The 23,525-nt window shown below is 49.0% G+C and overlaps 1 long non-coding RNA gene across 1 annotated transcript; it reads left to right on the forward strand.

Moving 5' to 3' along the window:
* Positions 1-7,249: 7,249 nt before the first annotated feature.
* Positions 7,250-23,173, forward strand: LOC140724233 (uncharacterized). The gene is made up of 3 exons (XR_012098072.1): positions 7,250-7,438; positions 8,302-8,397; positions 22,982-23,173. It is a non-coding gene; the product is annotated as an uncharacterized lncRNA (long non-coding RNA).
* Positions 23,174-23,525: the final 352 nt, after the last annotated feature.

Genomic DNA, 23,525 nt, shown 5'->3' on the forward strand with positions numbered 1-23,525 from the left:
GCTGAGAGGGGAGTGGAGTGGATGAGGGATGCTGAGGCGGGACTGGACTGGAGGAGGGATGCTGAGTGGGGAGTTGAGTGGAGGAGGGATGCTGAGAGGGGAGTGGTGTGGAGGAGGTATGCTGAGAGGGGATGGGAGTTGAGGAGGGATGTTAAGACGGGACTGGACTGGAGGAGCGATGCTGAGAGGGGATGGGAGTGGTGGAGAGATGTTGAGACGGGATTGTACTGGAGGAGGGATGCTGAGAGGGGAGTGGAGGGGAGGATGGATGCTGAGAGCGGAGTGGAGTGGAGGAGAGATGTTGTGACGGGACTGGACTGGAGGAGGGATGCTGAGAGGGGAGTGGAGGGGAGGAGGGATGTTGAGAGGGTAGTGGAGGAGGGATGCTGAGAGGGGACTGGAGTGGAGGAGGGATGTTGAGACGGGACTGGACTGGAGGAGGGATGCTGAGAGTGGAGTGGAGTGGAGGAGGGATGTGAGAGGGGAGTGGAGGATGGATGCTGAGAGGGGACGGGAGTGGAGTAGGGATGCTGAGAGGGGAGTGTAGGAGAGATTTTGAGACGGAATTGGACTGGAGGAGGGATGCTGAGTGGGGAGTGGAGGGGAGGAGGGATGTTGAGAGGGGAGTGGAGGAGGGATGCTGGGAGGGGACTGGAGTGGAGGAGAGATGTTGAGACTGGACTGTACTGGAAGAGGGAAGCTGAGAGGGGAGTGGAGGGGAGGAGGGATGTTGAGAGGGGAGTGGAGTGGATGAGGGATGCTGAGGCCGGACTGGACTGGAGAAGGGATGCTGAGAGGGGAGTTGAGTGGAGGAGGGATGCTGAGAGGGGATGGGAGTTGAGGTAGAGATGTTGAGACGGGACTGGACTGAAGGAGGGATGCTGAGAGGGGAGTGGAGGGGAGGAGGGATGCTGAGAGGGGAGTGGTGTGGAGGAGGGATACTGAGAGGGGAGTGGAGGAGAGATGTTGAGACGGGAATGGTCCAGAGGAGGGATGCTGAGAGGGGAGTGGAGGGGAGGAGGAATGTTGAGAGGGGAGTGGAGGAGGGATGCTGAGAGGGGACTGGAGTGGAGGAGGGATGTTGAGACGGGACTGGACTGGAGGAGGGATTCTGAGAGGGGAGTGGAGGGGAGGAGGGATGCTGAGAGGGGAGTGGAGTGGAGGAGAAATGTTGTGACGGGACTGGACTGGAGGAGGAATGCTGAGTGGGGAGTGGAGTGGAGGAGGGATGCTGAGAGGGGAGTGGAGTGGAGGAGGGATGCTGAGAAGGGGAGTGGAGTGGAGTGGAGTAGAGGAGGGATGCTGAGAAGTGGAGTGGACTGGACTGGAGGAGGGATGCTGAGAGGGGAGTGGAGTGGATTGGAGGAGGGATGCTGAGAGGGGATTGGTGTGGAGGAGGGATGCTGAGAGGGGATTAGAGTGGAGGAGGGATGCTGGGAGGGGATTGGAGTGGAGGAGGGATGCTGAGAGGGGATTGGAGTGGAGGAGGGATGCTGAGAGAGGAGTGGAGTGGAGGTGGGATGCTGAGAGGGGAGTGGAGTGGAGGGGGGATGCTGAGAGGGGATTGGTGTGGAGGAGGGATGCTGAGAGGGGATTAGAGTGGAGCAGGGATGCTGAGTGGGGATTGGAGTGGAGAAGGGATGCTGAGAGGGGATTGGAGTGGAGGAGGGATGCTGAGAGGAGATTGGAGTGGAGGAGGGATGCTGAGAGGGGATTGGAGTGGAGGAGGGATGATGAAATGTGTAGGCCATTTAGAACAGAGATGCTGAAAAACTTTTTCACCCAGAGAGTGGTGGATATGTGGAATGCTCTGCCCCAGAAGGCAGTGGAGGCCAAATCTCTAGATGCTTTCAAGAGAGAGTTAGATAGAGCTCTTATAGATAGCGGGGTCAAGGGATATGGGGAGAGGGCAGGAACGGGGTACTGATTGTGTATGATCATCCATGATCACAGTGAATGGCGGTGCTGGCTAGAAGGGCCGAATGGCCGACTCCTGCACCTATTGTCTATTGAGAGGGGGCTGGAGTGGAGGGGTGATGCTGAGCGAGGGCTATGGACAATTGGGGGTTGTGGAAGTTTCCAGATCTTTCCCTACAAATTACATATTGCCAATCCTTGGAAACACACTGCTGCTCCTTCAGTGTCACTGGGTCAAAACCCTGGAACTCCGGATCATCATTGTGGGTGTCCCCACACATCAAGGATTGCAACAGGCCAAGGACAGGCCACCACCCCCACCTTCTCAAGGGAACCTCTGGAGGGGCAGTTATACACTGGCTCAGCCTCTGAAACTCACGTCCCTTCGAGGAATAAAAATAAATATTGTTACCCAGGGGTTGCTGAGGGTGGAAGTGCAGATGGGGGTTGTGGTTGGCAGAGAAAGAGGATGGGGAACGTGAGCTGTACATTAACACTGAACATCGTTCTGTCCCTCCGTCACAGACTCCGCACTCGGTGATCCGTGTGTAACCCACACCGTCCTGGATCAGCCCTGGAGGAGCACGAATTGTTCCAACACTGAGTGTACCGGTGGACAATGGATGGGTGATGTAAATCTTGCTGTGGGATGGTACAGATTTAACAGGTAAAGTGAGGAGATAATCACTGAGAAACTGGACACAGAAGGGGAATGTAAACAGGGGAACAAGGGGTGTGTGGATGGGAAATGCAGGAAGACCGGGATCATCAGTGACTACACTGAGATGGGGAGTAAATACAGGGAGAGGGGAGATCCCACATTCTCGGGGTAGAGACAAGGGGGAGGTACAACAGAGAGGGAATTCCCATGATTGGGGATTATTGACCAGAGACAGGGTACGGACAGGGTGAGTGTAATTTCCCATGTCTCTCTGAGTGAATAAACTCCCTCAGATCAGTGACTGACTCTCTGATTGTTGTTTCAGTTCCGGAGGATGGAAGATTCCCGAGACGGTCGTTCCACAGGGTCGCTGCTCCGGGCTGTACCCAGGCTGGTTAAACGGTAGGGTCAGAGTTTACATCAGTGGGGCTCGGTTATTTTTGGGGAGAGTCAAACTGATGATCAGGATCTCTTCAGATAGGTTTCAGTGAGATCCCCCAGACGTTTGACAAGTTCCCTCATGGGAGGCTCATTCAGAAGATGAAGGTGCTGCTGTGGGGAGGCTGGGGTGGAGAGGGAGAGGGAAGCAGCTCAGTGCTGACTGAGGCCGGACCGGACCGTGGGTTGTGAACCACTGATTTACAGTGGGTCCTGATTCACATTCCCCGCTGTACTGTGGGACCAGGTACATTTTACAGTGTTTATAAATCTCATTCCAGGTCCCCATCCCAACGTGGGAGAGGGGGAGGTGACCAGGACCATCTGCTTCACTGTGTATGAAAACACCTGTTACCAGAGACAGGAGATCAGGGTGAAAAACTGCTCCGGTTACTTTGTGTATCGGCTGGGACCGACACCCTGGAGTTACGCAGTGTACTGTACAGGTAGGTCACCGTTCCCCAGTGACACAGCAGTGTGGTAGTTGTGGGGAAATTCTGGGACGTCCTGAGTCACCAACACACACCACGGGCTGAGTTTTCCAGTCGGCTGCCCTGCCCGTGGTCTGTGATCACCTTTCCCGTTTCCCCCTTCACACCGGGGTCAGAATGAAACTGCCCAGTCTGACCTGTGACAGAGATCATAGAACACAGAACAGTACAGCACAGCACAGGCCCTTCGGCCCACAATGCTGTGTCAGCTGCCGGGAGAGAGTCTACCCATCCCCTGGAGTGAGGGAGGGTGAGGCTGACAGGAAATGGAGGGAGCAGTGGTGAGAGTGAGGGGAGAGGGAGGAGTGAGGCTGACAGGAAATGGAGGGAGTGAGGGGTGAGAGTGAGAGGTGAGGGGGGAGTGAGGCTGACAGGAAATGGAGGGAGTGAGGGTAGGGTGGAGTGAGGCTGACAGGAAATGGAGGGAGTGAGGGGTGAGGGTGGAGTGAGGCTGACAGGAAATGGAGGGAGTGAGGGGTGAGAGTGAGAGGTGGGAGGGTGAGGCTGACAGGAAATGGAGGGAGTGAGGGGAGAGGGTGGAGTGAGTCTGACAGGAAATGGAGGGAGTGAGGGGAGGGTGGAGTGAGTCTGACAGGAAATGGAGGGAGTGAGGGGTGAGGGTGGAGTGAGGCTGACAGGAAATGGAGGGAGTGAGGGGTGAGAGTGAGAGGTGGGAGGGTGAGGCTGACAGGAAATGGAGGGAGTGAGGGGAAGAAAGGGAGGGGCAGAGGGGAGGTGGAGGGGGTAAGAGGGAGAGGCCTGATTTTATCTGCTCCAATCGCCGATACATAAATCACAAAACGTTGTTTAAATTTTCTCCAGTTCCCCAACAAATGAAGTGTCGGTGCCGGTCGCAGCCCTTCCATTTGTAAAACTGTTAGCAAACACCAAAACAGTGCAAACTCAGTTTTTTCCGATTATCTTCGATTCTCCCGGAGAAAACGGATTATATTTCCAGACCAACTTCTGACACTATGTCATGTTCTTTATATTAATACGTTCCGTGGGTTTCTAATAACGAAACATATTCTGGAAGAATAGAATTTTATTGACAACAGCAGCAAAACCAGACGAGTCTCACAGCGCCAGGTTTCTCGATGTTTCTCGATCTTTCTCAGATTTCTGCGCATGCTCAGAACTCTCTCCAATCACGGTCTTACACGTCATATCTCCACCACAGGGAGCGCCCGAGGTGTGGGGTAGAGGGGGAGGGGCAGAAGGAGATGGGCAGAGGGGAGGGGGAGAGGGAGGGGCAGAGGGGAGGGGGAGGGGGAAATGTGGGGAGAGGGAGGGGCAGAGGAGAGGGGGAGAGGTGGGGAGAGGGGAGAGGGAAAGCGGGAGATGGGCAGAGGGGAGGGGGAGAGGGAAAGAGGGAGAGGCAGAGGGGAGGGGGAGAGAGAAAGAGGGAGAGGCAGAGGAGAGGGGGAGATGTGGGGAGAGGGAAAGAGGGAGAGGCAGAGGGGAGGGGGAGAGAAAGAGGGAGAGGCAGAGGGGAGGGGGAGAGGGAAAGAGGGAGAGGCAGAGGGGAGGGGGAGAGAGAAAGAGGGAGAGGCAGAGGAGAGGGGGAGATGTGGGGAGAGGGAAAGAGGGAGAGGCAGAGGGGAGGGGGAGAGAAAGAGGGAGAGGCAGAGGGGAGGGGGAGAGGGAAAGAGGGAGAGGCAGAGGGGAGGGGGAGAGGGAAAGAGGGAGAGGGGAGGGGGAGAGAGAAAGAGGGAGAGGGAGGGAGGGGGAGATGGGGAGAGGCAGAGGGGAGGGGTAGACGGGGAGAGGCTGAGGTGATGGGCAGAGGACAGGGGGAGATGGAGAGTGGACGAGGAGAGTGGGAGTGACGTTGAGGCAGAGGGGAGGGGGAGATGGTGAAGGTCCGAGGAGAGGGGGAGATGGTGAGGGGTCGAGGGGAAGGGGAGACGGGGAGTGGGAGTGACGTTGAGGCAGAGGGGAGGGGGAGATGGTGAAGGTCCGAGGAGAGGGGGAGACAGGGAGATGCCGAGGGGAAGGGGAGATGGGGAGAGATTAGTGAAAGGGACACTCCAACTGGGTGAAGGAAGGAGTGACTGACTGGAGAGTGATTCAGACAGAGAGAGGGACACGTGACAAGATGGGTTTGACCAACAAGGGTTGGAGGTATTAAACAGGAAATTAGAGGAGATCAGAGACAAGTGAGCCGAGTCTGGGTTTGACCATTACCCCAGCAGGGTCTGCGAGCGCCGGTACAGATTCCCAGTCGGACACAACTCAGGAAATCCGGATATCAGTGACTGGAGAGCCTGATTTGGGTTTGACCACCCCCCCCCCAGCAGGGTCTGCGAGCTCGGGTAACTGTGGTGGGATCACTGAAGGGAACAATCTTTCTTTCCTTCAGCCCCAAATATTCATCTGGGCTCTGACTGAGAGTAGTGACTGGTCACAGACATTCACCAGGGAGAGTTGCTGAACAGGGACTGGATGGTTTTGGTATATCTTCAGATCAGAGACCTTCTTTTCAAATTGTTGTCCCAGTGGCTCCCATTTCAATTCAACTTCCCATTCCCGTTCCCACGTGTCTGTCCAAGGACTCCTGCACTCACCTGATGAGGCCAGAATCAGGATGGAGGGGTAACACCTCACATTCCTTCTGGGTAGCCTCCATCCTGACGACATAAACATTGATTTCTGTAATTTCCGGTAATTTCTACCCCTACCACTTCTCTCGATTTCCATCCCCACTCCGGCTCCCATCTTGGTCCTTCTCTTCTCCTCATCTGTCCATCATCCCCCTCTTGTCCCCCTCCTCCAAACCTTCACCCTTGTCTCTCAAATCCCTCTCCTCACATCCCCATCTCTTGGCATTCACTCTGTCTGCATCACTCTCTTTTCAGTCTCTCCTTCCCTCCCTCCAGTTGGAGTGTCACTCTCACTGATCTCTCTGCCCAACTCACCTCACACAATCATCACTCCCTCTTCACTCGCCTCCCTCTCCATCCCTCTCTCCTGTGCGTTTTCACCCATTTCCTTCTGTCCATGTACTGAATTACTCAAATCCCACTCCGGTCGTTTCTATGTCTCATCAGTCACTGTGTAACTCCTCACAGTCATTCCTCCCTTCCTCTCTGTGACCATCCTCCCCTCTCACCTCCATCACTCCTCCCCTTTCTCTGTGTCCACCCGTCTCTGCCCTATCGTGTTTGAGCGGTGGACTGACAGGCTGGATTGCGTGTGTCTGTACACTTCCGGGAGACAGTACCATCGACTGCTGGACATTGTCTCTCAGGGTCTTGTACTCTGTATGATTTCCTTTTCAAGTGAAGATGCTTCTTTGCTCGATATTCTGAACTCTGTTACTCAGTGTTTTTGAATGTTTGGTACCTTGTCCCCAGAGGAATGTGGCCTTGTTCGGCTGTATCCATGTATGGTTTGAATGATAATTAACGTTAATTTGATTTGATATGTAGAGCTATTGTGATAGGCAAATCACAGTGGGTCCAGGTCCTCGCTCTGGCACGAGTTGATTCTAGTCATGAGTAATTCAGTACGTGGACAGCAGAAAATGGGTGAGAGGGGTGGAGAGGGAGGTGCAATGTGGGAGATGTGAGGAGAGGGATTTGAGAGACAAGGGTAGAGATATTAAAGACCAAAGGAGAGGGGAGATTTGACCTGGATTTGAGCCTCCTGTTCCTGCCATTGAGTTCCTACCTGACTGAAGGTAAAACTTGTTTACTACTTTACCCTTCCATTGTATCTTTACTTATTGCAGAACTTCTGTTGGACACAACTCGGGAACGCCAGGGATCGGTGACCGGAGAGCCTGGTCCAGGGTTGACCACCAGCCCAGCAGGGTCTGTGAGCTCAGGTACAGATTCCCAGTCAGACACCACTTGGGAAGCCCAGGAAACAACGACAGGAGAGCCTGGTCTGGGTTTGACCAGCAGCCCAGCAGGGTCTCTGAGCTCAGGTATTCATGATGGGGTTTGTGAGGGTCAATGAATAGAACGATCTTTCCCTCCTTTGGTCCTCGATATTCATCTGGACTTTGTCTGAGAGACGTGTCCAGTCACAGAAATTTTGGGAGGGAGAGGTGGTGAATGGTGACTAGATGGTTTTCGTTTCTTTTCAAATTAGAGACCTCTTTGTTAAATTCTTGTTCCGGTGGCTACCCAATTTAATTCTACTTACCATTCCCTTCTGATAGGACTGTCCACGGCCTCCTCTGACTTGATGAGACCTCCCCCAGGTTTGAAGAGCAACACCTCATAGTCTGTCAGGGTCACCACCAACCTGATGCATGAATACCGATTTCTCTTACATCCAGTAAATTCTTCTCCCTCCCACTTCCCTCTTTTTCCATTCCCATTCTAGCTCTCCTCTTAGCCCTTCCCCTCTCCTCATCTGCCCATCTCCTCCATCTGGTCCCCCTCCTCCATCTATTTAATCCATTGTCCACTGTCCTGTCTCGTTGGATTTCACCTGCTTCATCTCTTTAACTTTTCCACATATCACCTCCCAGCTTCTCGCATCATCCTGCTCACGTTCCCAGACATCTTCTCACTGCCTGGCTTCACCTATCACCTGCCAGCTTGTACACTCTCCACCTTCTTATTCGGGCTTCTGCCCCTTCCTTTCCAGTCCTGAAGAAGTAACTTGGCCCAAAACTTGGACTGTTTATTCTCCTCCAGAGATGCTGATGGACCTTCAGCATTTTCTGTGCATTGTTCTCGATTCCCAGCATCTGGAGAAACGTTCGTCTGTACAACTGCTTGTCCCTGTTGTGATGTTTAAGGTCTGTCAATCTCCCGTGTCTGTGTTACTTTGTTCCAGACCTGGAGACTTCAACACTGGAACAGTCTACAGGATTGTCTACTGGAGAACACACCCAGGAACTGTCCTCTGTCCCAGCGGGAGACACATCCTCAGGTACCAAGTCTCATGTCGGTCTGTGTTCATTCAGTCTCTGTCACTCTGTGAGGTTGAACCTCCCATGGACCAGTTCACCTACTGGATGTACAGTGCATTGTGGGTAGGGGTGTGAATGATGGAGTCAGTGGTTCCTCTCTCCTGTCTGTTGGGTTGGGTTTGGTGAGTCGTGAGGGATGAGGCTCTGTTGGGGGTTGGAGAGAGTAGGCTGGGAGGAATGAGTGGAGAGGTGTGGAGTGACTGAGTGGTACTAGAGGGAGGGGAGGAGTGATGGAGGTGAGAGGGGAGGATGGTCACAGAGAAGAAGGAAGGAATGACTGTGAAGAGTTACACGGTGACTGATGAGACATAGAAACGACTGCCGTGGGATTTGAGTAATTCAGTACGTGGACAGAAGGAAATGGGTGAAAGCACACAGGAGAGAGGGATGGAGAGAGGTGGGATGCTGGAGTGTGAGGAATGAGGCGAGTGAAGAGAGAGTGATGACTGTGTGAGGAAAGTTGGGCAGAGAGATCAGTGAGAGTGACACTCCAACAAGAGGGAGGGAAGGAGAGACTGAAAAGAGAGTAATGCAGACAGAGTGAATGCCGAGAGGGAGATGTGAGGAGAGGGATTTGAGAGTGAAGGTTAGAGGTATTACAGAGCAAAGGATAGGGGAGTGTGTGTATTTCAGTGGACAGATTTGGACGCTGGTGATGGGTGGGGGAATAAATTTTGCTTACTGTAAGAGACATCGATATTCATACGAATAGGTAGGAGGCTACCCATATAAGGTGTTGCTCCTCCACATTGAGGGTGGCCTCATGTTTACCCAAGATGCACCTCCACACCTCTGCAACATCTGTTCACAGGTTGTGGTTTTCCATTCCAAGACATCAGAGATGTCCTCATTTAAAGAACAGAGTTTCCCCTCCCTCACCCACAACTCCTCCATTTCACGTACATCTGCACTCGCTCTACCTTCACTCCGTCATAATAGTGATCGTCCTTCTTGTCCTCATCTACCACCCATCAGCCTCCCTCTCCAACAAATTATTCTCGGCAACTTCAGCCATATCCAAAGAGATCAGACCACGAAACATATCTTTACCTCCCCCCCCCCCCCCCACCACCCCTCTGCTTTTCACAGTGGTCGCTTCTTCAACAATTGCCTTGTCCATTTATCCCTTCCCACTAATCTCTCCCTCCCAGCAGTTACCCCTGCAAGTGGCCTAAGTGCTACCCCTGCCCCGACACCTCCTCCCTCTTCTCCATTCAGGGCCCCAAACAGGTGATGCAACACATCAACCGTGAATCTGCTGTCTGTTGTGTCCAGTGTTCCCGGTGTGGCCTCCTCTACAATGGTGAGACCTGTCGTAAGCTGGAGGAACAGCTTCTCGAGCACCTCTGCACTATCCACCATAAGCGGGATTTCCAGATGGCCAAATATTTTAATGACTATTCCCATTCCCGTTCCGACATGTTGATCCATGGTCTCCTCTTGTGCCAAGATGAGGCCACCTCAAGGTCAAGGAGCAACACATTATATTCCTTCTGTACCCTCTAACCTGCTGGTATGAATATCGATTTCTCCTTCTGCTGAACAAAACTCCCCCCTCCTCCTCCTACTTCCTCTATTCTCCACTCTGACCTTTTATTTCTTCTCACCCAACTGTTACTTACCCCTGGTTCACCTCTTCCTCTCCTTTCTCCTATTGATGGAGCTGGCTGAGTTTACAACCCTCAGCAGCTTTTTCCGATCCTGTGCAGTGGCCCCTCCACACCAGACAGTGATACAACCCGTCAGAATCCTCTCCACGGTACATCTGTAGAAATTTGCTGGAGTCTTTGGTAACAAGGCAAATCTCCTCAATCTCCTAATGAGATATAGCTTCTGGTGTGCCTTCTTCATGATTGTGTCACTGTGTGTTGCCCAGAATAAATCTTCAGTAATGTTGATGGAATCTCTCCACCCACCACCTCCCAACCCATTCCAGATTATTTACATCCACTGACCAATTTACATTTATGAAATGTTACTTTGTATCTGTCATAATGAAACATCCTTTGTTCCCTCACAAAAAATTAACCTGTGAGATGTTTCTGTTAGAATTTTTGGAACACCAATAGACAATTATTCAGAAGATATGGTGTAGGAAAGTGTAAATCAGTCCAGCAGCCCCATGACAGTGATTGATGGTGTCTGGGGTGTGTTGTACAATAGATGCTCAAGATGGTGTCTGGGGAGTGTTGTACAATAGATGGTCAAGATGGTGTCTGGGGAGTGTTGTACAATAGATGGTCAAGATGGTGTCTGGGGAGTGTTGTACAATAGATGGTCAAGATGGTGTCTGGGGAGTGTTGTACAATAGATGGTCAAGATGGTGTCTGGGGAGTGTTGTACAATAGATGGTCAAGATGGTGTCTGGGGAGTGTTGTACAATAGATGCTCAAGATGGTGTCTGGGGAGTGTTGTACAATAGATGCTCAAGATGGTGTCTGGGGAGTGTTGTACAATAGATGGTCAAGATGGTATCTGGGGAGTGTTGTACAATAGATAGTCAAGATGGTGTCTGGGGAGTGTTGTACAATCGATGGTCAAGATGGTGTCTGGGAATTGTTGTACAATAGATGGTGAAGATGGTTTCTGGGGAGTGTTGTACAATCGATGGTCAAGATGTTGTCCGGGGTATGTTGTACAATCGATGGTCAAGATGGTGCCTGGCTGAGCTCTCCATCGACATCATGTTTCAGGTTTAGTTGTTGTTATAAGTTTGTAGAGATGGTATTGGGGCAGAGTGGGAAGTTAGTCATCAGGTTAGAGTTTAGGGAGAGGGATGTGGAGGAGACCAGGGCTTTTGAAGATGCCCTCGATGGTGGGGAGGCCAGTGACCATGATGGAGCTTGTTGAGTTTACAACCCTCAGTAGCTTTTTTCAATCTTGTGCTTTGGTATCTCCATATCAGACAGTGATACAACCAGTTACAATGATCTCCACAGTGCACCTATAGAAATCTGCTGTGTCTTCAGTTATAATTTATTATTATAAACTGATTATTATTACATCATTAAAACACGTTATTAGAATATTAGAATTACTATGGCAAGAAGTACAGACAGACATTGTTTACCCTTCTTGGTGCCTCAGTAGAGATGCCAGCGTAATCAAAGACCCCACCCCGGACATTCTCTCATCTCCCCTCCCATCGGGCAGTAGATACAAAAGTCTGAAAGCACGTACCACCAGGCTCAAGGACAGCTTCTACCCCCACTGTCATCAGACTCTTGAACAGACATCTTGTACGATAAGAGGATCTGTCCTGGGACCAGTATGTAAGTGTCATTACAAAGAAGGCATGGCAGCTCCTCTACTTTCTGAGAAGTTTGCACAGATTCAGTCTGTCACCTAAAGCTTTGACCAACTTCTATAGATGTGTGGTGGAGAGTATTTCTGACTGGTTGCATGACAGCCTGGTATGGAAACACCAATGACCAAGATCAGAACAGTAGTGGATGCAGCCCAGTCCATCACAGGAAAAGCCCTCCCCACCATTAAACACATCTACAAGCAGCATCCATCATCAAGGACCCCACCATCCAGTCCATGCTGTCTTCTCACTGCTGCCATCGGGAAGGAGGTACAGGAGCCTTAGCTCCCACACTACCCCTCAAACCATCAGACTCCTGAACCAGTGTGGATAATGTCAATATTTATCTCAGTGTTTCTTAAATACCCCTAATATATCTGAATCTACCACCACCCCTGGCAGGACGTCCATGAGCCCTCCAATCTCTGTGTGTAAAAAAAAAGAAAAAAACTTAGCTTTGAAAATTATGGCCCCTGGTATTAGCCACATCCATCCTGGGAAATAAATAGCTGGCTGTCCATTCGATCCATTCCTCTTCCCATCCTTTACACCTTTATCAAGTCCCCTCTCATCCTCCTTCACTCCAGTGATAAAAGCCTGAGCACACTCTCGAAAGCTTCCACATCCTTCCCATAATGAGGTGAGCAGAACCACCCAACCCAGTCTGCCCTGACACACATGGGGAGCAGGGAAACATTGTAAAGGCCACGGTGGGGAGGAAGGGAATGGGGAAGAGTGAAGGAGAATGGAGGAGTAGGAGGGGAAAGACTGGGGTGGAGGGAAGTCCAAGGGAAGAGGAAGAAGGGTGGGGAGGAGACATCAGGGGAAGGGAAAGTGGAGGGAGACCGGAGGTGGGGAATAGGATTAAGGTCTGAGGTGTGAGATGAAGCGAGGTGATTAGAGGTGTGGGGGGGAAGTCATTCCCTTCTTACCCCTCCCTTCTTTTCAATGTCCCCTCCTCTCTTCCCTTTACGATCTTCACATGCTCATTATGTGTGAGAGGGTGACAGGTCACCTCATTGTAGGAAGGATGTGGAAGCTTCAGAGAGAGTGCAGAATAGATTTACCAGGACAATATCTGGATTAGAGAGCAGGTCTTGTGAAGAGAGGTCGAGTGAGTGCGGGCTTTCTCTTTCGAGTTATGGAGGATGAGGGGTGATTGATGGAGGTGGACAAGATGGTAAGAGGCATAGATCAAGTGGACAGCCAGACTTTTTCCCAGGGAAGAAGTGACTAATACCAGGGGGTGTAATTTTAAAATGACTGGAGGAAAGTATAGGGTGGATGTCAGAAATTGTTCTTTACACAGAGAGTGGTGGGTGTGTGGAACACCCTGCAAGGGGAGGAGGTACACACAGAACCCCGAATGTATCTGTCTATACCACCACCCTTTGCAGCGTGTTCCACACACCCACCACTCTCTGTGTAAAGAACTTTACCTCTGACATCCACCCTCTACTTTCCTCCAGTCACTTTAATATTACACCCCCTGGTATTAGTCACTTCTTTCCTGGGATAAAGTTTGGCTGTCTGCTCGATCTATGCCTTGTACCATCTTGTACACCTCCATCATGTCACCTCTCATTCTCCTTCACTCCAAAGGGAAAAGTCCTCACTCACTCAACCTCTCCTGACAAGACCTGCTCTCTAATCCAGACATCGTCCTGGTAAATCTATTCTGCACTCTCTCTAAAGCTTCCACATCCTTGCTACAATGAGGTGACTTGAGTCCCTGTATCCCCCCCCCCCCCCGGCTGAACATCGCAAGGGAGGGGGGTGGACATTGAGGAGAATGGAGGGGTGAGAGGAGAATGACTGGGGTGGAGGGAAGTGGGAAAGTGGAGAGGAGGGAGAGTGATGGGTAGAGAAAGGGGAGAGAGGAGGAGGGAGGAAAATGAGGACAATAGAGGGAGATTGTAGGTAGGGATGGGAGAGAGGTCTGGGATACAAGATGGAGACTGGAGGGAGGAGGGGTGCTGAGAGGGAGCTGTAGACAGTTGTGGGGGGAGAAACAATGGATGCTGGATGGTCCACAGCTGAGGAATTGGTGGTGGGATTATCTAAGGGAACGCTGATCCCCATGGTCAGTCCCAGAATTTCATCCCGACCCGTAGCGATGAAGGAGGAGACAGGCGTTCGAACATTCCAGAGGTCTGATCAGCGTAGGGAGCAGAGCACTGCAAGTTAAATAAAAGTACAGAAGGGGCAAACGGGGCGGCCATTGTTGGGAAGTAGGTCAGTGATGAGGGTAGGAGTTGTCAGGCTTTGATAAGAAGAGGCTGAGGCCAAAGAAACAGGTTAAAAGATCTGGTCTTTGTTACCCATCGTACAGTGCAGGCAGGATGGCAGATATGATAGTGGAATAGAAAGATAGAAATATAGAAATCCTGCAGCACAATACAGGCCCTTTGCCTACAAAGCTGTGCCGAACATTTCCTTACCTTAGAACTACCTAGGATTACCCATAGCCTCTATTTTTCTAAGCTCAATGTATCTATCCAGGAGTCTCTTAAAATACCCTATCGTATCCGCCTCCACCACCGTTGCCGGCAGCCCTTTCCACGCACTCGCCACTCTCTGCGTAAAAAACTTACCCCTGACATCTCCTTTGTACCTACTTCCGAGTACCTTAAAACTGTGCCCTCCCGTGCTAGTCATTTCAGCCCTGGGAAAAACCCTCTGACTATCCACATGATCAATGCCTCTCATCATCTTATACACCTTTATCAGGTCACCACTCATCCTCCGTCACTCCAAGGAGAAAAGGCCGAGTTCACTCAACCTATTCTCATAAGGCCTGCTCCCCAATCCAGGCAACATCTTTGTAAATCTCCTCTGCACCCTTTCTATGGCTTCCACATCCTTCCTGTAGTGAGGTGACCAGAACTGAGCACAGTACTCTAAATGGGGTCGAGCAGGGTCCTATATAGCTGCAACATTACCTCTCGGCTTGTAAATTCAATTCCACGATTGATGAAGCCAATACACCATACGCCTTCTTAACCACAGAGTCAACCCGCGCAGCTGATTTGAGCATCCTGCGGACTCGGACGGCAAGATCCCTCTAATCCTCACACTGCCAAGAGTCTTACCATTAATAACATATTCTGCCATCATATTTCACCTACCGAAATGAACAACTTCACACTTATCTGGGTTGAACTCCATCTGCCACTTCTCAGCCCAGTTTGGCATCATGTCCCGCTGTAACCTCTGACAGTCCTCCACCCTATCCACAACACCTCCACCCTTTGTGGCATCAGCAAATTTACTAACCCATCCCTCCACTTCCCCATCCAGGACATTTATAAAAATCACCAAGTGTAAGGGTACCAGAACAGATCCCTGAGGCACATCACTGGTCACCGGCCTCAATGCAGAATGTGACCCGTCTACAACCACTCTTTGCCTTCTGTTAGCAAAGTAGTTCTGGATCCACATAGCAATGTCCACTTGGATCCCATACCTCCTTTCGTTCTCAGTAAGCCTTTTTAAAAAATTTTTTTTAATGCATTTTCGACAACACTACAGGTAAGAAAAACCCCAAACCAAAATGAAGAAAATTAATAGTGCAAAAATAAACATACAATAATAATAAAATACAAAAAAGATAATTGAAAAACCACCCAAATTGAAGTCATGTAAAGTTAGTATCCTCCCCAAGCCCCACAACAACAAAAAACTCCAGTCCAACCACAACACAATATAGAGCATATAAATCAGGACATTCAAACCCCCAAAGCTGTAAATACACTTGAAAACAGAAGATAATAATGCCTACTACCAAAAAAGAGAGCTGAAAGCAAGGGACCGAAAAAAAAACCTTAATTAAGAGGAAGGTTATAAAAGTACTCAATAAAAGGTCCTCAGACCTTATGGAACTTTATATCCGAATTAAGAACTGAATAATGAATTTTTCAAGGTCTAAGCAGGACATAATATCGTTAAGCCATTGAGCATGCGTGGGCGGGGCAACATCTCTCCATCTAAGGCGGATTAAACGTTTAGCCAGGAGAGAAGCAAAAGATAATATTCGACACTTAGTCGAACTCAAACGTATATCTGTCTCACCCAAAAAACCAAACAGAGCAATTAAAGGGTTAGGTACTAAATGGTGATTCAGAATATAGGATAAAGTTATGAAGACATCTTTCCAAAATTTCTCTAAGCTAGGACAGGACGAGTACATATGAATAAGAGAGGCCTCGCCCCTTTTGTATTTATCACAAAGAGGACTAATATTATGGTAAAATCAAGATAATTTAGATTTGGACATTTGGACTCTATGAACAATCTTAAACTGTAAAAGGCAATGGCGAGCAAAGAGAGAGGTTGAATTAACCAATTTGAGAATCGAGTCCCAAATCTCATCAGATAAAGAGATGTTTAAATCATGCTCCCAAGCCATTCTAATTTTATCCACAGGGGCACGCCGTAAGAATGCTAATTTATCATGAATAAATGATATTAAACCTTTACCCAGTGGATTAATAGAAATAAATAAATCCATAACATTTTTCTCAGGCATTTCAGGGAAGTTAGGAATTAAAGGATTAATAAAGTGTCTAATTTGGAGATATCTAAAAAATGGGCATTAGGCAGATTGAACTTAGCAGAGAGCTGTTGAAAAGATGCGAAGCGATTATCGATAAAAAGATCTTCAAAATGTCTAATGCCCTTCCTATACCAATCTTGGAATGTTGAATCATACATAGTAGGTAAAAAAAGGTGATTATGTAAGATAGGACTGGAATAGGAAAAACCATAGAAACCATAAAATTTCCTAAACTGAGCCCATATTCGCAAAGTGTGTCTAACAAGAGATTAACAATTAGTCTAGACAAACTACTAGGGAGTACAGAGCCAAGAAGTGCAGAAATAGATAAATCTATTGGCAATGGAGTTGAGTTCCGTAAGCCTTGCCTGGGGTACCTTATCAAATGCCTTGCTAAAATCCATATACTCTACATCTACAGCTCTACCTTCATTAATGTGTTTAGTCACATCTTCATAAAGTTCAATCAGCTCGTAAGGCACCACTTGCCTTTGACAAAGCCATGCTGACTATTCATAATCATATAATGCCTCTCCAAATGTTCATAAATCCTTCCTCTCAGGATCTTCTCTATCAAATAACCAACCACTGAAGTAAGACCCACTGTTCTATAATTTCCTGGGCTATTGCTACTCCTTTTCTTGAATAAGGGAGCAACATCCGCAACCCTCCCATCTTCTGGAACCTCTCCTGTCCTCATTGATGATGCAAAGATCATTGCCAGAGGCTCAGCAATCTCCTCCCTTGTTTCCCACAGTAGCCTCGGGTACATCCCGTCTGGTCCCAGTGACTTAACCAACGTGATGCTTTCCAAAGCCTTCAGCACATCCTCGTCCTTAATATCTACATGCTCAAGCTTTTAAGTCCACTGCAAATCATCCCTACAGTCACCAAGATCCTCTTCCATAGTGAATACTGCAGCTAAGTATTCATTAATACCCTGCCATCTCCTCCGGTTCCATATACACTTTCCCACTGTCACACTTGATTTGTCCTATTCTCTCATGTCTTATCCTCTTGGTCTTCACATACTTGTAGAATGCCTTGGGGTTTTCCTTATTCCTATTGGCCAAGACCTTCTCATGGCCCCTTCTGGCTCTCCTAATTTCATTCTTAAACTCCTCCCTGCTAGCCTTATGATCTTCTAGATCTCTATCATTACCTAGTTTTTTGAACGCTTCATAAGCTCTTCTTTTTGACTAGATTTACATCAGCCTTTGTGCACCATGGTTTCTGTACCCTACCATCCTTTCCCTGTATCATTGGAATGTACCTCTGCAGAATTCCACGCAAATATCCCCTGAATGTTTGCCACATTTCTGCTGTATATTTCCCTGAGAACATCTGTTCCCAATTTATGCTTCCAAGTCCTTCCGAATAGCCTCATATTTCCCTGTACTCCAATTAAACACTTTCCTAACTTGTTTGTTTCTATCCCTCTCCAGTGCTATGGTAAAGGAGATAGAATTGTGATAACTATCTCCAAAATGCTTCCCCAGTGAGAGACCTGACACCTGATCAGGTTCATTTCCCAATACCAGATCAAGTACTCTTGTAGGCTTATCTACGTATTGTGTCAAGAAACCTGCCTGAAAACAGAGAACAAACTCTATTCCATCGAAACCACTCACTCTAGGGAGATGCCAATCAATATTTGGGAAATTGAAATCTCCCACCACAACAACCGGTCTCTGTATCTGCTCCTCGATGTCCCTTTTACGATTGGGTGGTCTATAAAAAGCACCCAGTAGAGCAATTGACCCCTTCCTGTCCCTAACTTCCACCCACAGAGACTCCATAGACAATCCCTCCATGACTTCCTCCCTTTCTGCAGCCGTGACACTATCTCTGATCAGCAGTGCCACGCTCCCACCTCTTTTTCTTCCCTCCCTATCCTTTCGGAAACATCTAAAGCCTGGCACTTGAAGTAGCCATTCCTACCCCTGCACAGTCTCTGTAATGGCCACAACATCATAGCTCCAAGTACTGGTCCACGCTCTAAGCTCATCCACTTTATTCATAATACTCCTCGCATTAAAATAGACTCATCTCAAACCATCGGTCTGAGCGCATCCCTTCTCTATCACCTGCCTATCCCCCCTTTCACACTGTCTCCAAACTTTCTCTATTTGTGACCCAACCTCCCTTTCCTCCGTCACTTCAGTTTGGTTCCCACACCCCGGCAATTCTATTTTAAGCTCTCCCCCGCATAGCCTTTGCAAACCCACCTGCCAGGATATTTGTCCCCGTCAGATTCAAGTGCAACCCGTCCTTTTTATACTGGTCACACCTGCCCCAAAAGAGGTCCCAATGATCCAGAAATCTGAATCCTTGCCCCCTGCTCCAAACTCTCAGCCACGCATTTATCCTCCACCTCATTCTATTCCTATACTCACTGTCACGTGGCACAGGCAGTAATCCGGAAATTACTACCTTTGAGGTCCTGCTTCTCAACTTCCTTCCTAACTCCCTGTAGTCTGTTTTCAGGACCTCCTCCCTTTTCCTGCCTATATCGCTGGTACCAATATGGACCACAACCTCTGGCTGTTCTCCTTCCCACTTAAATATATCGTGGATGCAATCAGAAACATCCCGGATCCTGGCACCTGGGAGGCAAACTACCATCTGCGTTTCTTTTCTGCGTGCACAGAATCGCCTGTGTGACCCTCTAACTATAGAGTCCCCTATCACTGCCCCGATCCTCTTCCTTTCCCTACCCTTCTGAGCCATAGAGCCAGACTCTGCATCAGAGGCGTGACCACTATTGCCTCCTCCAGCAGTACTCAAACAGGAGTACTTATTCTTAAGGGGGACCACCACAGGGGTACTCTCTAGCATCTGCCTCTTGCCCTTCCCTCTCCCTACTGTTACCCACTTCTCTGTCTCCCGAGGCCCTGGAGTGACTACCTGCCTATAGCTCCTCTCTATGGTCCCCCTGTAGGAGGTGGGAATTCCTGGAACCGGATAGTCTCCCTGATGACTGCACCTGCGGGAGGTGCAGCCAATTCCAGCTCCTGAAAGACCCCATAAAGGAGCTGGAGCTGGAGATGGATGAACTTAGGAATATCCAGCAGGCAGAACAATTGATAGATACGACTTTTGAACAGGGGTTAGACCCAGAGTGCAGAATTCGGGGAGCAGATGGGTGAACACCGAGAGAGGTAAAGGGAGAAGGTAGTCAGTGTAGAGTGCCCCTGTGGCCATTCCCCTCATCAACAGGTAGGATACTGCTGAGGGGGGTGACCTATCTGGGCAAGGCAGCAGTAGCCAGATCAACAGCACTGTGGTCAGCTCTGAACTTCAGAAGGAGAGGGTGAAGTCAGGCAGAGCAATAGTCACAGTGGACTCGATAGTTAGGGGGACAGACAGGAGATTCTGTGGCAGGAAAAGAGACGCCAGGATAGTGTGTTGCTTCCTGGGTGCTGGGGTCCAGGATGTCTCTGAGCGATTGCAGAATATTCTGGAAGGGGAGGGTGAGCAGCTGGAGGTCGTGGTACATGTTGGTACCCATGAGATAGGAGAGGGATAGAGGTCATGCACAGTAAGTTTAGGGAGTTAGGAAGGAGGCTGAAAAGCAGGACCTCCACGGTGGTAATCTCCGGATTACTCCTGTTGCCACGAGCTCGTGAAGGTCAGAACAGGAAGATAGTGCAGATGGCACTATTAATTGTGGTGATGGTGGTGGGGAGAATATGCTATTAGGCAGGAACTTGGGAACATAAATGGGGAGCAGATGTTCTCAGGGAAAAGCATGGCAGAAATATGGCAAATGTTCAGGGAACATTTGCATGGTGTTCTGCAAGGTTTGTTCCATTGAAGCACAGAAAGGATGGTAGGGTAAAGGAACCATGCTGGACAAAGAATGTAGAAAATCTAGATAAGAGAAAAGAAAAGCGTTAAGAGAAAGGATCAAGAAACTGGGTACTATTAGAGCCCTAAAAATTTACTAGGGTGCCAGGAAGAAGCTCAGGATTGAAATTAGGAGTGCTAGAAGGGGCCACGAGAAGGCCTTGGTGAGCAGGATTCAGGAGATCCCCAAGGCATTCTACAAGAATGTGAAGAGCAAGAGGATGAGCCGTGTGAGAATAGGACCAGTCAGGAGCAATAGTGGAAATGTGCATGGAGCCAGAGTAGGTAGCGGAGTTACTTAATGAATTCTTTACTTCAGCATTATTAGTGAAAAGAACCTTGGCAATTGTAGGGATGTCCTACAGTGGACTGAAATACTTGAGTATATAGGCATTAAGAAAGAGGCTGTGCTGGAACATTTGAAAAATATTAATGTAGGTAAGTCGCTGGGATCAGATGAGATATACCCCAGGCTACAGAGGGAAGTGAGGGAAGAGAGTGCTGAGCCTCTGGCAATGATCTTAGCATCATCAATGGGGACAGGTGAAGTACCAGAGGATTGGAAGGTTGCAAATGCTGTTCTGTTGTTCAAGAAAGGGAGTAGAGATAATCCAGGAAATTATTGACCAGTGAGTCTGACTTCTGTGATGGGCAAGTTGTTGGAGAAGATCCTGAGAGGTAGGATTTATGAGCATGTGGAGAAACATAATCTGATTCGGGATAGTCAGCATGGCTTTGTCATGGGCAGGTCATGCCTTACGAAACTGATTGAATTATTTGAGGATGTAACAAAACACATTGATGAAGGTAGAGCAGTGGATGCAGTGTATATGGATTTCAGTAAGGCATTTGATAATGCTAGGCTCATTCAGAAAGTAATGAGACATGGGATCCAAGTAGATCTTGCTTTGTGGATCCAGAATCAGCTTGCCCACAGAAGGCAAAGGGTGGTTGTAGATGGTTTGTATTCTGCATGGAGGACAGTGATCAGTGGTGTTCCACAGGGATCTGTTCTGGGACCCCTCCTCTTTATGATTTTTATAAATGACCTGGATGAGGAAGTTGGGGGGGGGGCGGTTAGTAAGTTTGCTGATGACACAGAAGTTGGGGATGTTGTAGATAGTCTGGAGCATTGTCAGAGGTTACAGTGCGACATTGATAGGATGCAGGACTGCTCTGAGAAGTGGCAGATGGAGTTCAACTCAGATAAGTGTGAGGTGCGTCACTTCAGTAGGTCAAATTTGAAGACAATATAATATTAATGGTAAGACTAGTGGCAGTGTGGAGCATCTGAGAGATCTTGGGGTCCATGTCAATAGGACACTCAAAGCTGCTACACAATTTGACAGTGTTGTTACAGCTATACAAGACCTTGGTCAGACCCCAATTGGAGTCCAGTGTTCACTTTTGGTCACCTCACTACGGGAAGGAATGGGGATACTATAGAGAGAGTGCAGAGGAGATTTACAGGAATATTACCTAGATTGGGGAGCATGCCTTATGGAATAGGTTGAATGAACTTGGCCTTTTCTTCTTGGAGCAATGGAGGATGAGGTGTGACCTGGTAGAGGGGTATAGGATGATGAGAGGCATTGATCCTGTGAATAGTCAGAGGCTTTTCCCAGTTCTGAAATGGCTAACATGAGGGGGCATAGGTTTAAGGTGCTTGGAAGTAGGTACAAGGGGGATGTCAGGACTAAGTTTTTCACGTAGAGAGTGGTGGGTGCGTGGAATGCACTGCCGGTGACGGTGGTAGAGGCAGATACAATAGGGTCTTTTAAGAGGCTCTTAGGTAGGTACTTAGAGCTAGAAACATAGAGGGCTATGTTGTAGGGAAATTCCAGACGGTTTCTAGAGGCTGTTTACATCAGCCTTTGTACACCACGGTTACTGTAGAGAAGGGCCTGTAATGTGCTGTAGATTTCTATGTTCGATGTTCTCTTTGCATTGTTGCCATCAGGAAGAAGTTACAGGAGCCTCAGGACACACACCACCAGGTTCAGAAAAAGTTATTACCCCCTAGACATTAGGCTGCTGAACCAGAGGGGTAAAACTTCACTCACCACTCATCCCACTCATAAACTGTTCCCACAACCTATGGACTCACTCTCAAGAACTCTTCATCTCCTGTTCACAATGTTTATTGCTTATTTATTATTATTATTATTATTATTTGTATTTTCACTGTGATGATCTTACAGTCTGCTGCATCACTTTTTATTCTGAGATTCTCCGACTCGAGAATCGGCAGAAAACTCCCGCAGTGTTGAGAGAGACAGGGAGAGGGGGAGAGATAGAGAGAGAGATCGACCACAGAGATTTCCATCCATACATCTGCCACAGTGAAATCCTGATGTTCCTTCTCCCATTGTAGTTGAGAGGGGAGGATGGTCACAGAGAGGAGGGAGGAATGACTGTGAGGAGTTACACGGTGACTGATGAGACATAGAAACAATCGGAGTGGGATTTGAGTAATTCAGTACGTGGACAGAAGGAAATGGGTGAAAACACACTGGAGAGAGGGATGGAGAGAGACGTGGGATGGTGGAGTGGGAGGAATGAGGTGAGTGAGGAGAGAGTGATGACTGTGTGAGGAGAGTCAGACAGAGAGATCAGTGAGAGTGACACTCCAACTGGAGGGAAGGAAGGAGAGACTGACAAGAGAGTGAATGCCGAGAGGGAGATGTGAGGAGAGAGATTTGGGAGACGAGGGTAGAGGTAGTCAGATTTGACCTGGACTTGAGCCTCCCATTCCTGCCATTGAGATCCTTCCTGATCGAACGTAAGACCTGTTCACTACTTTACTCTTCCTTTGTATATCTTCTTATTGCAGATTCTCAGTCAGACACAACTCGGGAACCCCAGGGATCTGTGACCGCAGAACTTGGCCTGGGTTTGACCACCACCACAGCAGGGTCTTCAAGCTCACGTACAGATACCCAGTCAGACACAACTCCGGAACCACAGGGCTCGATGACAGGTGAATCTGTTCCGGGTTTGACCACCACACCAGCTGGGTCTGTGAGCCCAGGTAAAGATCCCTATTTCAATTCAACTTCCCATTCCCAGTTGTCTATCCAAGGCCTCCTCTACTGACATGATGAGGCCAAACTCAGATTGGAGGGCCAACAACTCATATTCCATCTGGGTAGCCTGCAAACTAATAGCATGAACATTGATTTCTCTAACTTCCAGTAATTTCTCTCCCCTACCACTTCTCTCTAATTCCATTTTTACTCTGGCTCCCCTCTTAACCCCTCTGTTCTCCTCAGCTGCCCATCACCTCCCTCTGGTCCCCCCCCTCCATCTCTTATTCTGTTCACTGCGATTCGATTGCTCCGCCTTCAGCCCTTTACCTCTTCCACATAACACCTCCC

Source organism: Hemitrygon akajei, unplaced genomic scaffold (genome assembly GCF_048418815.1).
Source record: "Hemitrygon akajei unplaced genomic scaffold, sHemAka1.3 Scf000176, whole genome shotgun sequence".
In the NCBI taxonomy this organism is placed as follows: domain Eukaryota; kingdom Metazoa; phylum Chordata; class Chondrichthyes; order Myliobatiformes; family Dasyatidae; genus Hemitrygon; species Hemitrygon akajei.